The sequence below is a fragment of the Arabidopsis thaliana genome, chromosome 4 (genome assembly GCF_000001735.4).
Source record: "Arabidopsis thaliana chromosome 4, partial sequence".
Taxonomy (NCBI): domain Eukaryota; kingdom Viridiplantae; phylum Streptophyta; class Magnoliopsida; order Brassicales; family Brassicaceae; genus Arabidopsis; species Arabidopsis thaliana.
In genome coordinates this window covers 3,075,173-3,087,452 of record NC_003075.7, presented here as the reverse complement: position 1 = coordinate 3,087,452, position 12,280 = coordinate 3,075,173, and the positions used below count along the sequence as shown (strand labels likewise).

Sequence of the window (12,280 nt, the reverse complement as noted above, 5' to 3'; positions counted from 1 at the left end):
TTTTTTATCTTATTGAATTCTTTGTTTACTCTACTGTTGTTTACTGCATCTTGTTATCTGTGGCTTAATTTCTGCAGTTCTTTCTTGTTACTCGACCTCATACTCGACCACCTAGTTGTCTGACAACAGACTATGCAGTCGAGTATCTGTGTTTTATTTTCTGTCTGTTACTCAACCTGTCACTCGGCCTCACCCAGTGCTCTGCAAAGAGCTGTGTTGGTCGAGTGTTTTTCTGTTTCTGCCTGAATTTCTGTTTTCTGCATGTTCACTTAGAACTGCTAAAACACACCACAACCTGTTATTGCTTGGCTTGACTTAGTGACTTCTGATCACATCTTGATTGTTAGCATCACACCCATTTGGATTGACAACCTTCAGTACTACAACGATATGATAGTGCTTTAGGATTAATTGATCTTAAAAACCTATTATCAGAGTGATATGATGAAATCGAGAAGTCCTCTACTCGACCAGGGGGTCGAATGGTCTCTTGAGGTCTTGAAGCTTCTACTCGACCTCGGGCTCGAGTGGTTTGAAATGATCAGGTCTGCTTCTTCAGTTAGCTCGTCAACAGCTCCAAATCATCTGAAATCAACACAAATATGCAACATGCATGCAAACCTATCCTAAACATGCAAAGTGATGACAAATGATGAGAAATGGTATAAAACAGTGATGATATGGTGCTAAAGTGATGACAAATGGATGCTAAAAACATGCAAAATACACACTTATCATATTTCCAATCAACTCCTCTGAAAAAGGTACCAAGAAGTTGTACCTCACTAAAACCATGATGCGGGTAGTCCCTTTGATACTCCTTGAACCGAACCCAAGGTGCCTTGAAAGCTTCAGCTGGACCTTGTGTGAAGGTAGACAGCTTGTTTCTCAGCTCCTCAGACTTAGCATCATCATAGAAATTGTTCAAGAAAGCTATCTTGATGCTTCTCCAAGTCTTGAGGGAACCTCCCGTTAGTTGTTTCAGCCAAGAAGCGGCTTCCCCAACAAGTAATTAAGGGAAGAGCTTGCACAGTAGGTATTCCTCTGAGACTCTATTAGCTTTGATGCTCAAAACGAGGTACTCAAAACGCTCAATATGGAAAGGATGGAAAGGATGCTGGCCTACTAATCGTTCATAATCGTTCTCTAGAAGGGTGGGGGTACAATCGCTGATCGATTTGCATAGAACAGGTCAGGCCTGTTAAAATCCGCAAGAGTAGAACGTGGTTCCGCAGCTGGAGGAATAGCTACAAGAATTTGGGGTTGGTGTCAATCGACACCTCTGTTGTGTCGCTCGACACCAATCGCGTATGCATTTTTCTCCTGAAGGTGTCGATCGACACCCAGTTAGTGTCGCTCGACACCGAGCCCTGCTGCGTCTCTGGCAGCTAATTGCGCATTGAGACGTGCCTGATCCTCATTGGTGTCCTCAGGTAGGATTAGTCCATGATCATCCAATATCTGACTAGCCTCATTGTAGGCTTGCCCATCCTCATCTTTCAAAACTTCTACATCAGCTCGGATGACTCTGTCAGCCATTGCTAATCTCTGAGTTTTTCGGTTGGTGCGTTCAAGATTTCTAGAATCCAAAACAAACAAGTTGATCAGCTCCTTCTGTTGTGTGCTCCTTGTTTGCCTAGGCATACACCTGAAACACAGAAAAGAAGAAAACAAGAAACGCTTGAGTAACATAATAAAAGTAAAAACTAGACCAAATCTCTAAACTAGACTCAATGGTTATTCCCAAGAACTTTGGCAACGGCGCCAAATTTGATAAGGTTCAAATTACCATAAGAACTACTCTCTCAAATAAGAGATCAGTTGCAGTATTTCAGGATCGATTTCCACAAAGTTCTTTGGTTCACACAATGAATTCGATGTCAAGATTAAGCTAGCAGGGAATGATTGAAAGTAAAATAAAATAAGGTAAAAAGACAGTAGATTGATTGGTTGTAAACGATTAAATAAAGAGCTAGGAATAGAGAATTCTCAGGAAACTATTTGTTAGTAGATCAAATGGAAGCTAGGTTGTTATCGAACAATTCTTAAACTCAAACTCTAATTATGGAATAACCGGTGCTGTTCTGCGAAACTCCCTATGTCTATATCCAAGAATAATTGGAGAAGCCGAGAGATCTTTAACCTAAACATGCATGCTAAACTAGTTCAATTGTACACCTTGGTAGATAGACAAATTCTTATTACACACCTATAAACCACGCTCATCAAATAATAGATCCAACTACAGATCCTTATGATGGGCATATCTATTGTTTGGATTCAAGATCTAGTTAATTACTCTAGATCTAGCATTAAGTATAACCAACTCAGCGATATTGATTGAAGCAAACAACATATTTAATATAGAAAGCATAAACACATCAAATAAGATATGGGAATGAAAGGATCTCTTCAGTGTATTGAGAACTGAATGAATCTCTGAAGAACAATGGATGAATAGCTTATGTCTTTGAAAATAAGGATTTGCAAAGAACTTGATAAAAGAAAATTAGTTCTAAAAACTATCTAAAAATCCTATAAAACGTTCAGGGACTAATAATGCAAATAAGGAAGTTTTCTGGGGCAAATTTCCTCTTTTGTAAACTTGAAAGCATCATGGACTTTGTTGGGCTGAAACTCGTGTCGATCGACACCAGCATTGTGTCGATCGACACTCTTGCTGAATCTGGAACTGAAATCGTCCTTAGCTTCTTTTTCCTTAGCTTTTGCTCCAAAATGTCTCCTTATCTCCATTGTTGTCCCATTGCATAGAATACTTGAAAAGACACTAAAAAGACACTAAAAAGACTCGAGAAATAACATAAAGACTCAAAATCATAACCCTAAATCATAGATAAAATCAATAAAAATAGGGATATATCAATGTGGTCGCAAATTGCGACGACTTTGCTAGTGCATAGTGTCCCTCGCAAAAAGCGACAAACTTAGATCTACAAAATAACATTTCATGTTATCCACATTGATCTATAAAATAGAGAATTAGAAGACATCACTGACGGTTCCAAAGAAGAAGAAGAATCATATGAATTTAGCGAATCTGATAATGGCGTTAAGTCATAATATGATTGTAATGATTCAGCAAATAAATCAGAATAAATGTTATTAGTCCGATTGAATTGAATTGCTCTGGTGCTTTCCTCCTGGTTTAATAGAGTAGAGGGTTGAGTAGATTTCCTTGTGAGATCTTTCTTACACACCAAAACGTGCAATATGTATGCAAGATGATCCTAAATGCCTAAGTGTGAAAATAAGCTAAATGTGATGCAAAATGATATGAAACAATGAGTTGTCACTAAGCTAAATGATGATAAATACATGCCTAAAATGAGTAAAATACAGTGTTATCAACTCCCCCAAACTTATCTCTTGCTTGCCCTCAAGCGAACAAAAAATCTTAAGTTGAAGGAGAGGTTTGAAGGTGGGGATTCAAAAACCGAAGCATGCTGATAAGTAGGTTTTATGCCTACTTTTGTGCTGAAGTGTGGTGTGTTCAGTTCAATTCCCCTTAAACACTAACATGTCGATGCAGCTATATGATAACACTGTATTTTACTCATTTAAGGTGTATATTTATCATCATTAAGCTTTGCATTTGGTCATAGTATCATATCATTTTGCACCATTTTAGCTTATTTTGTACACTTAGGCATTTAGGATCATCTTACATACACATTGCATATTTTGGAGGGTTTTCAGGTGCAGAAGGAGCTTAAAAGGATTCTACCCGACCTTCTACTCTATCCAACCAGGAGGGAACCAACAGAGCATTCTACTCGACTCATTCACTTGATCCAGGCAGCCAAAGAGGAGGCAACAATTCACTCGACCCTCTTACTCGATCAAGGCATCCTCAGAAGAAGCAGCAGATTGATCTACTCGCCCCTTCTACTCAATCCTCTACTCGACCCATTTACTCGACCAAGGGTGACCAACTCTACAAGACTTGTTGATCTATCAAAGCGACTTTGGATCCTCCTCATTCCCCACTCAACCAGACATCTGAGCATACAGATAAGAGAGGAAGAAGCATCTACTCGACCAATTGATCACTCGGAGCATACACACAAAGGCGCAGACTTTGCAGCACCCTCCTTACTCGATCCCCAAAATCGAGCACTTGCTCAAACCGCCTCAAGTCTCTTGTCTTCTAGTGAATCTAGGGTTTTCAACATTTCACTATAAATAGATCACTATGGGATTTTTCCAAAGGATTTACCTTTTATCCTTTAGTTTTGTTTATGTTCTTGAATCTTCAAAACTTAATTACTCTTAATCTATTTCGTTTTTGAACTTAGTTCTTTAAGTAAAGTTGTTAAGCTTGTTTAGATCTACATTTTGATATGATTTCAGTAATTTATGGGTTAGTGTTCTTAGTTATGTTGCTTGAGTAGTGATTAGGGTTCTTGAGGATGGATTAGATTAGGGCAATCTCTAGGTTAGTCAGGTGGTTAAGATTAGGTTATATCCCTTCTGGATTTGCTTGGCCCCTATGCTGTTTTCACTGGCTAATGTGGAGATCCGATCATAGATGTCCAGCGTCCAAAAGACGTTCAAATGGATGTCTGATCTACAAATTCTAGAGATTTGTAGACTTGACCAAGACATTGGCTAGTATGCCTATTGGCTTTGGTAGATTGTTGCTTAAACCCTGCTCTACTATGTTTCATCAATGAGAGTTGAGATTAGGAAGTGGTACAGTTGTGGGGGTCTTTGTCACAGCAGTGGATTGACCCAATTTTTGAATCTATCGTGTAGGGTATCTACCTTTCACCTATTAGCCACCTGATGAACCCTAGAGATGCCCTTATCAATGAATCCATCCTTAGGAGTTCTATTCTTCTTAGATTTATTTGTATTCACCCCCTGATTGCACTTTTATTTCCCTGTTAGTTGTATCCCCTGTTGATTGCATTTTAGTTCTGCCTATTGGTTCTACTCGACCCAATGATCGAGTAGGGCTTTTAAGTTCTTATTTTTGTTGTTTGAATCGTGACCTAGGATTGTTACTAGAAACTAACCATCATTATAATCTAGCTTGACTTAGTTGCTACTGTACACATCTTGATTGCTAGCAATAACATCTTGATTCCTAGCAATAACAGTGGACTGGATTGACACCTCCTATAGCTGCATCGGCATGTTAGTGTTTAAGGGGAATTGAACTGAACCTCACATTCAACACATAAGTAGGCGTAAAAACCTACTTATCAATTTGGCGCCGTTGCCAATTAATTGTTAAATTGTTACATTCAAGATATAAGAAAAAGTTAAGATCAAGTTCTTTTACATTTATCAAGTTATTAACTCATATTTTCGTCTGCTTGTTTTGTGGGATAGGTACAAATATTTGTGCATGCAAACTCGATCCAAAGGCTCTGCACACCTACTACCATTCAAAGACAGAATTGACAGAATAGCTCGTGAGTTACAAGAAACCAAAGCAAAGGCTGCCTGTGATCAGCAAAGACCAGCTGCTATGGATCAACAGAACATACCATTTGATGTTCAAGACCCACCTAATGTTGACCAACCAAGAAACATTGGTGCTGGTGATGCCCCAAGGAATCATCACCAAAGACAAGGGATAGTGCCTCTACCAGTTCAGAAAAACAACTTTGAGATCAAGAGTGGTCTCATCTCAATGATCCAAGGAAACAAGTTTCATGGTTTACCTATGGAAGACCCCTGGACCATTTTGACAGCTTTGGTAGGCTCTGTGGCCTTACCAAAATCAATGGTGTCACTGAAGATATGTTTAAGCTCAGACTATTTCCCTTCTCTTTGGGAGAAAAGGCACACCACTGGGAGAAGACTCTGCCCCCACATTCCATCACCTCCTGGGATGATTGCAAGAAAGCTTTTCGTGCCAAGTTCTTCTCTAATGTTGGCACAGCTAGATTGAGGAACGAGATCTCGGGCTTCACACAGAAAAACAATGAAACTTGGGAGAGGTTTAAAAGCTACACCACTCAATGTCCCCATCATGGTTTCAAGAAAGCTTCATTATTGAGCACACTCTACAGAGGAGTTTTACCAAAGATCAGAATGCTACTTGAGACCGCTTCCAATGGAAACTTCCTGAACAAGGATGTAGCAGAAGGATGGGAGTTGGTCAAAAATCGAGCACAATCTGATGGGTGCTACAATGAAGATTATGATCGCTCAGTGAGAGGAATTAGAGGGACTGGGGATAAACAGAGCAAAGATATCAAGGCTCTGAATGAAAAGCTAGACAAGCTGTTGCTGGCTCAACAGAAGAAGATACACTACATCACTGATGAAGAACACTTCCAAATGCAAGAAGGGGGGAATGATCAAAATAAAGAGCTGTGCTACATCTAGAACCAAGGAGGGTTTAACAAGGGCTACAACAACTACAAGCCCAACCTAAACCTCTCCTATAGAAGCACTAATGTACCTAACCCCCAAGATCAAGTGTATCCACCACAACAGAATCAGTCTAAGCCATTTGTTCAATACAACCAAGGTTGTCCCTAAACAACAGTTTAATGGAGGTTACCAACACTAGAATCCACCACCAGGGTTCACTCAACAACCACAACAAGCCCCAGCAACTCAAGATCCTGAAATTAAGCAACTCATTCAACAAATCATTCAAGGATAAGCTATTGGCGCTATGGCTTTTGACAAGAAGATAGCTGAATTACACAACTAGATCGATTGTTCTTACAACGATCTAAATGTCAAGTTCGAAGCTCTGAATTCCAAAATCAAGTATGTGGAGAGTCAATTTGCATCAACCTCTACTCCGAAGCATCCTCAGCAACTTCCATGGAAAGCAGTCCAAAATCCTAAGGACTATGCTACTACTAATGCTATCACCATCCACCAAGAAGATGAGTCTCCACCAAGTAATCAGACTCTCAATACTAAGGACAGTATGATTCAAGAAAGGGGGGATTCAAATCAAATTGATGCACGTGCCACCAAGCAATTCATCCGGACTATAGAGCACACACCTTTGCTGAATACTCACCATTCTGGAAAAAAGTTCAAAATTGAAAAACTCAAGAAGGATCAGAATCAAGAGATGATTAGCAGTGCCTCCACCCAAGAAACATACGAGAAGAAAGTCATCCAAGAAAAGCTTGATGATCCCGGTTCATTCATTCTACCATGCTCTCTAGGACTATTGACATTCAATAGGTGCCTTTGTGATTTGGGAGCATCTGTTAGCCTTAAGCCTCTCTCTACAGCTAAAAGGCTAGGGATCATGGAATACAAGTTCTGAAACTTAGCTTTGCTCTTAGCTGATGGTTCTGTTGCACATCCTCATGGTCTAATAGAAAATCTGCTTGTCAAGATTGGAAATGTTGAGATACCTACATATTTTGTGGTATTGGACGTAGATGAAGAAGGAAAGGATCCCCTGATCCTAGGCAGACCATTCTTAGCTTCAGCTGGAGCAGTCATAGATGTCAGGAATGAAAAAATTAATCTGAACCTTGAAAAAGGCATCAAGATGAAGTTTGACATTAGAATAGCTTCAAGGAAATCAACAACAGGAGGTCAGAGTTTTGGGATTCAGGACATGGATGTTGATGAAGAAACAGAAGCTGGAACCTCACCAAAAGTCAACTATACTTCTCAACTCACCAAGCTTAAGAGAACTTTTGACCACAAGAAGAGAGCAATAGAAGGGTTAGCTCAGACTGACGATCTTACAGAAGATGACTGGTATGAGATGAGAAAAAAATTTAAATGGCAAAGCAGAGTCATATAAAGATTATCTTCAAGGGTGATGAAGCTGAAAGATCAACTATGGATGTTTGAAAAAAGAGTTAATAAGTTTCCAAATGGTATTGAACCAGAGAAGATAGAAACTACACTAGCTATCAAGGAGGACGAAGATTTCACAACAGAATGGTTAGCACCAGAAGATCAGAAAGGAGTTCCCTTAGAGGAAAGAAGCCTAGAGAGCAAGTTGTTGAGTGAGGAGGAAATCCCTATTCCGACTTATTCTCCAGGATTGCCTAAACGGCCCACCAACCCCTCTGTTGAAGAAGAACACTTGATTCATGATTCTGTTGCTGAAGAACTCCTGGAGCTCTGGATTTGATATAAAGCTCAGGAGGATACAATTGGAAAGTTAACTCACAAGATGGAAGAGTTAAACAGCTTCATTCTGGAACTTCAAGAAATGGTCAAGGACTACCCCAACTTTGAAATTGAGGATTGGTCAAAGGAGCCTGAAGAAGACTACTCTGCTGATCAGAAAGACGCTTATTTTGAAGAAAAATCAAATGAATATTCATCATACCATATGTCAAGAGAGGATGCAATATATGATTCATAAACTGAAAATTCGACCACTGAAGATGAGGACTTCTCTATTCCTCTCTTCAACCATTTTTCTGACTAAGCTCTGTAAGATTCAAGCGTGACTTAAAACAAGCTCACTTGGTAGGAAGCCCCATGTCTATCCATGTATATAACTTTCTATTTTCCTTGTTATTTTTGACGTTTTTGTTTAAGTGTTTCAAGTTTATTTCATTGACCATGATGAAGTCAATGGTCGAGGAAATTCAAACCAAGTCAAGAAAGATCTCTACCGTTGATCGAGTAGAATGAGAAGGAGTGTTTTGAACCGTTGATTTGAATGACCAAATGAGATAAGCATCACCACCGTTTGATTGAGTGACTTCTTGAAGTTTATTTTGGTCTGTTTGATCGAGTAAACAAGAACGAGGAGCTCTCCACCGTTGGATCAAATTTTGTGCAACTCAAGAAGATGCTCGATCCTTTACTCGAGCTCGAATTATTTGGAGACCAAGAAGTGATGTCGACTGTCCCACTTGTTCCCCTTCACTTCATTATTCAACGGACAAACCATTTACCCATGCCCCTCACCAATTCAAACTCGCTTTTGCAATCCCTCCAAAGAGAATCCCAAGGCCATCCTCCTCCACCCATTGAAATCTCCAAACCACTTTTGAAACTCTCTCTTTCATCATATCATTTTTGCAAACTCTCTCACAAAGCTCCAAAAGTTTCATTCCAAACTCTCCCTATCACTCTTCACGCATTCTCACTTCATCATACTTCACCAAAGTTACTCGATCAATTCCAAGTTCATCCTCAAATTTTCAATCGGTTTTCAAGCTCAATCTCCATCACCAAAAACCGAATCCTTTTTACTTTGATACCTCTTGGAAAGTTGTTCTTGTTTGCCTTGTTGAAGCTCACCACCAATCTCCATGGATTCAAGAAGGAAGAGTTCATCTCGGGCAAAAAGATCCTCTATTGATAATGAGGAAGTCGAGGCCTTTGACATGAGTGGCATGACTGAACACCTAATTCGCCAAGCTCACAGTGCCCAAAGATCAAGCTTGATTCAAGGTGGAAGTTCAAGCCGCTAAGCCATGCAAAGAGAAGAAGTAGCTCGGGGGAAGAGGGTCGTTGAGGCTGAAGAAGAACACCATGAAGAGGCACCCTTTGAAGAAGCGGTTTTCGAGGAAGAGGTTGAGATCATCAGGGATGATACACCAGCACCTGTTGAGAGAAGAAACCGAGCAAGGGGGAAGAGAGAGCCAACCCCGAGCGAGTACTATCAATACTTGAAGGAGTTGAAGTTTGAGGGAACTAGATACCCTCATAAGGAAACGATGCAAGAGCTTGGTATTTGTGGTGATGTGGAATACTTGATGGAATTGGCCAATCTTGCAACATTCATAAGCTGCCAATGTGGGGGATATAAAGAGGAGAGCTGCCAACTCCTTGCAACCCTCAAGGTTCATTTCTGTGTTGACGATTCAGAGAAAGAAGAGAGAGGAGGTCTTGGTTACGTAACTTTCAAGGTTAGGGATGTTGAGTGTACTCTTGATATTCGCCATCTTGATACCATTTTCGGGTTTCCAAGTGGAGAAGAAATTCGCCAAGACTATGATCAAGAAGAGCTAAATCTCTTTGGAAAACAATCGCCGGTCCGAAGCCCTTCTCCCAACCAAGAACAAGAGTTCTTCAATCCAAAATCCCGTGATTAGATACCTCCACTAATGCATCGCCAACACCCTCTTTCCAAAGAAGGCCACCGGATTTGTTGGTGAAGAGGAGCTATGCATGATAGACCAATCTTTGGTCTTCATTTTGAAAGAGACAAAAGATAGGAGGAAGATGGCGGGTGATAGAGCAGACACTTCGCTGATTGTTGTTCTCTTCGATCACCTATTGAGCTACAAAGAGTATGCTGCAACCATCCATCGCTCGGGAATTCGCGGAAGTCTTGTGTTGGTGGTCTCTTAACGCCAATACTAGGAGTTGTGGGTATGGAATTCGGAACCCTGACGTGTTGCCCAAGTTTATTGACCTCGACTATCTCATGGGGAAGGATTTTCTTGAGAAAACAATTCCAGCGGATCGCTATCTCTTCAAGTTCAACCATCTGGAGCTTGGACCTTCTCTGTTACCCCTACCATGCGAGAACCGGACTTCGGTGAAGACAAGGCGCAACATAAATTTCATGCCATCTGCCTCTGCCTTGAACATCAACATTGGAGGAGCTCGAGAAGATGAACAAGAATATAGTCAAGCTGACTATGTGCAACAGGAGTATTTTACTCAAGCTGACTATGAGCAGCAAATCGAGTTTGAGCAGCATATTGATCAACCGAAGCAAGGGACCAGCGAACAAGAGCAAGCTCATTATGAAGAAGGTGCTGACTAAGGAGGAGATGAGATAGCTGAAGTTCACAAGAAGCTCGGTGTGCTTGAAGAGCTTGGGAACCTTCATAGCAAAACAATGAAGGGTTTCAAGAAAAAGATGAGAACAATGAAGAAGTCACTGAAGAGTATGGCTGCTTTACTCAAGGACTTCCAGAGCAAGCCAAGGCCACCGTCTCCCACCCCCAAAGTAAGAAGAAGTGGTTCAACGAGCTCAGCTGCAAGGAGACCTGAAAGGATCGATCAACCCTGAGCTTCATCTTTTGAGCCTCGGGAAATGATCTTCGAGTTGAGAGAGCCAAGGAGTAGGCAGAGACGAGCTTTCACACGCGCGATCGATAGAACGAGCAAAACCCTCCCGCCTCAACTTCAGCCCCTGCCTATACTCAAGAGAATATGGACGATAAAGTCTCCATCTACTTCACCTGATCACTGAGGTCACACCACCTCAACCATTGTACATACCATTAGCTTTTTCTTTTTCTTTTTGTGTTTTGTGTTTTGGTCTTGAATTCTCTTTCAGATTTTTATTACACAAGGGACTGTGTAATTTAAGATTGAGGGAGGGTTCAAGACATGTTTAACATTGTGTTCTCTTTTTCTTATTTCAAATTTTGCATCATTTAAGGCATAGAAAAAACCATAAAAATTTGAAAATTTTCAGAAAATGATTTCACAAAAACAGAGTGTCATGTAGATTGCATCTCATTTTAGGATTGTATCTAGTGTGGTTGCATTTAGGATTGCTCATTTGCATAGGGGATAATAATGATTTCAAACCGTTAAACATGTTTTGATTCAATGAAGTAAGTTCAATGCCCAGGTTGTTAGTTCTTTGTTGCATAACCGATTGTATCTCTAACGTAAGACCGCACCCTGCTTTGAATTTACAACTTGACTATACTGCTTTGATTCAAAACTTGCTTAGCTGATGCCATTCCCTATCTATTAGAACCTGAACTGAATTTGGAATTATCATGTCTATACATTGTTTGTGAACTCTTGGCTACCATATACATACTTGGATTATCTTATTCACTTCACCACCCTCTCTTAATCCAAGTAGCTGACTATCATTTTTAGAGGAGTTTCCCATACCCTTAGCCTAGCCTTATTTCAAGCCAAAAATCATATGTGTGTGATTGTGAGGTCTTTTTTGATTGAGCTTGGTATAACTTGTTAGGTATGAGCCGACAAAAGCAGTCTTTCATGTAGACCTAGCCCACGCTTTTTGGGTTGGCTAGGACTAGGTGGAGACTTGTATTTGGGATTGGGATTGTGTATGGATTGAATGAGAATGAGAATGAGAATGATAAGAAAAGAAAAAAAAAAGAGTAAGAGTTTAGAGTTCTAAAGGGGGATACAAAAGTGTTAGTCTAGTAAAGGGTTTGGAATTCAAAGAAGTTAGGCATTGTGATTCAAAGAAAAGGGTAAAACGCCTTATGTGCTAAGATTAGAAGAAAAGCCTTAAGTTTGTCAAAGTATAAAACCAAACCCGCTAGACTCTTGTATCGTTTTAAAGAATAACCCCTTAGAACTTGAACCAAAAAGAGAGAAAGAATGAGAAAAAGGGTAGAGT

General features: G+C 40.2%; 3 pseudogenes across 3 annotated transcripts; 2 read left to right on the top strand and 1 right to left on the bottom strand.

Annotated features, from left to right (window-relative positions):
* Positions 1-196: 196 nt before the first annotated feature.
* On the bottom strand, positions 197-1,648 carry AT4G06483 (annotated as a pseudogene; the record flags this gene model as incomplete). The annotated part of the gene is made up of 1 exon: positions 197-1,648.
* Positions 1,649-5,126: 3,478 nt separating this feature from the next.
* Positions 5,127-8,090, top strand: AT4G06482 (annotated as a pseudogene; the record flags this gene model as incomplete). The annotated part of the gene is made up of 1 exon: positions 5,127-8,090.
* A 1,314-nt stretch (positions 8,091-9,404) lies between these two features.
* AT4G06481 lies at positions 9,405-11,162 on the top strand (annotated as a pseudogene; the record flags this gene model as incomplete). Its single annotated transcript has 1 exon — positions 9,405-11,162.
* Between the last annotated feature and the right edge of the window lie 1,118 nt (positions 11,163-12,280).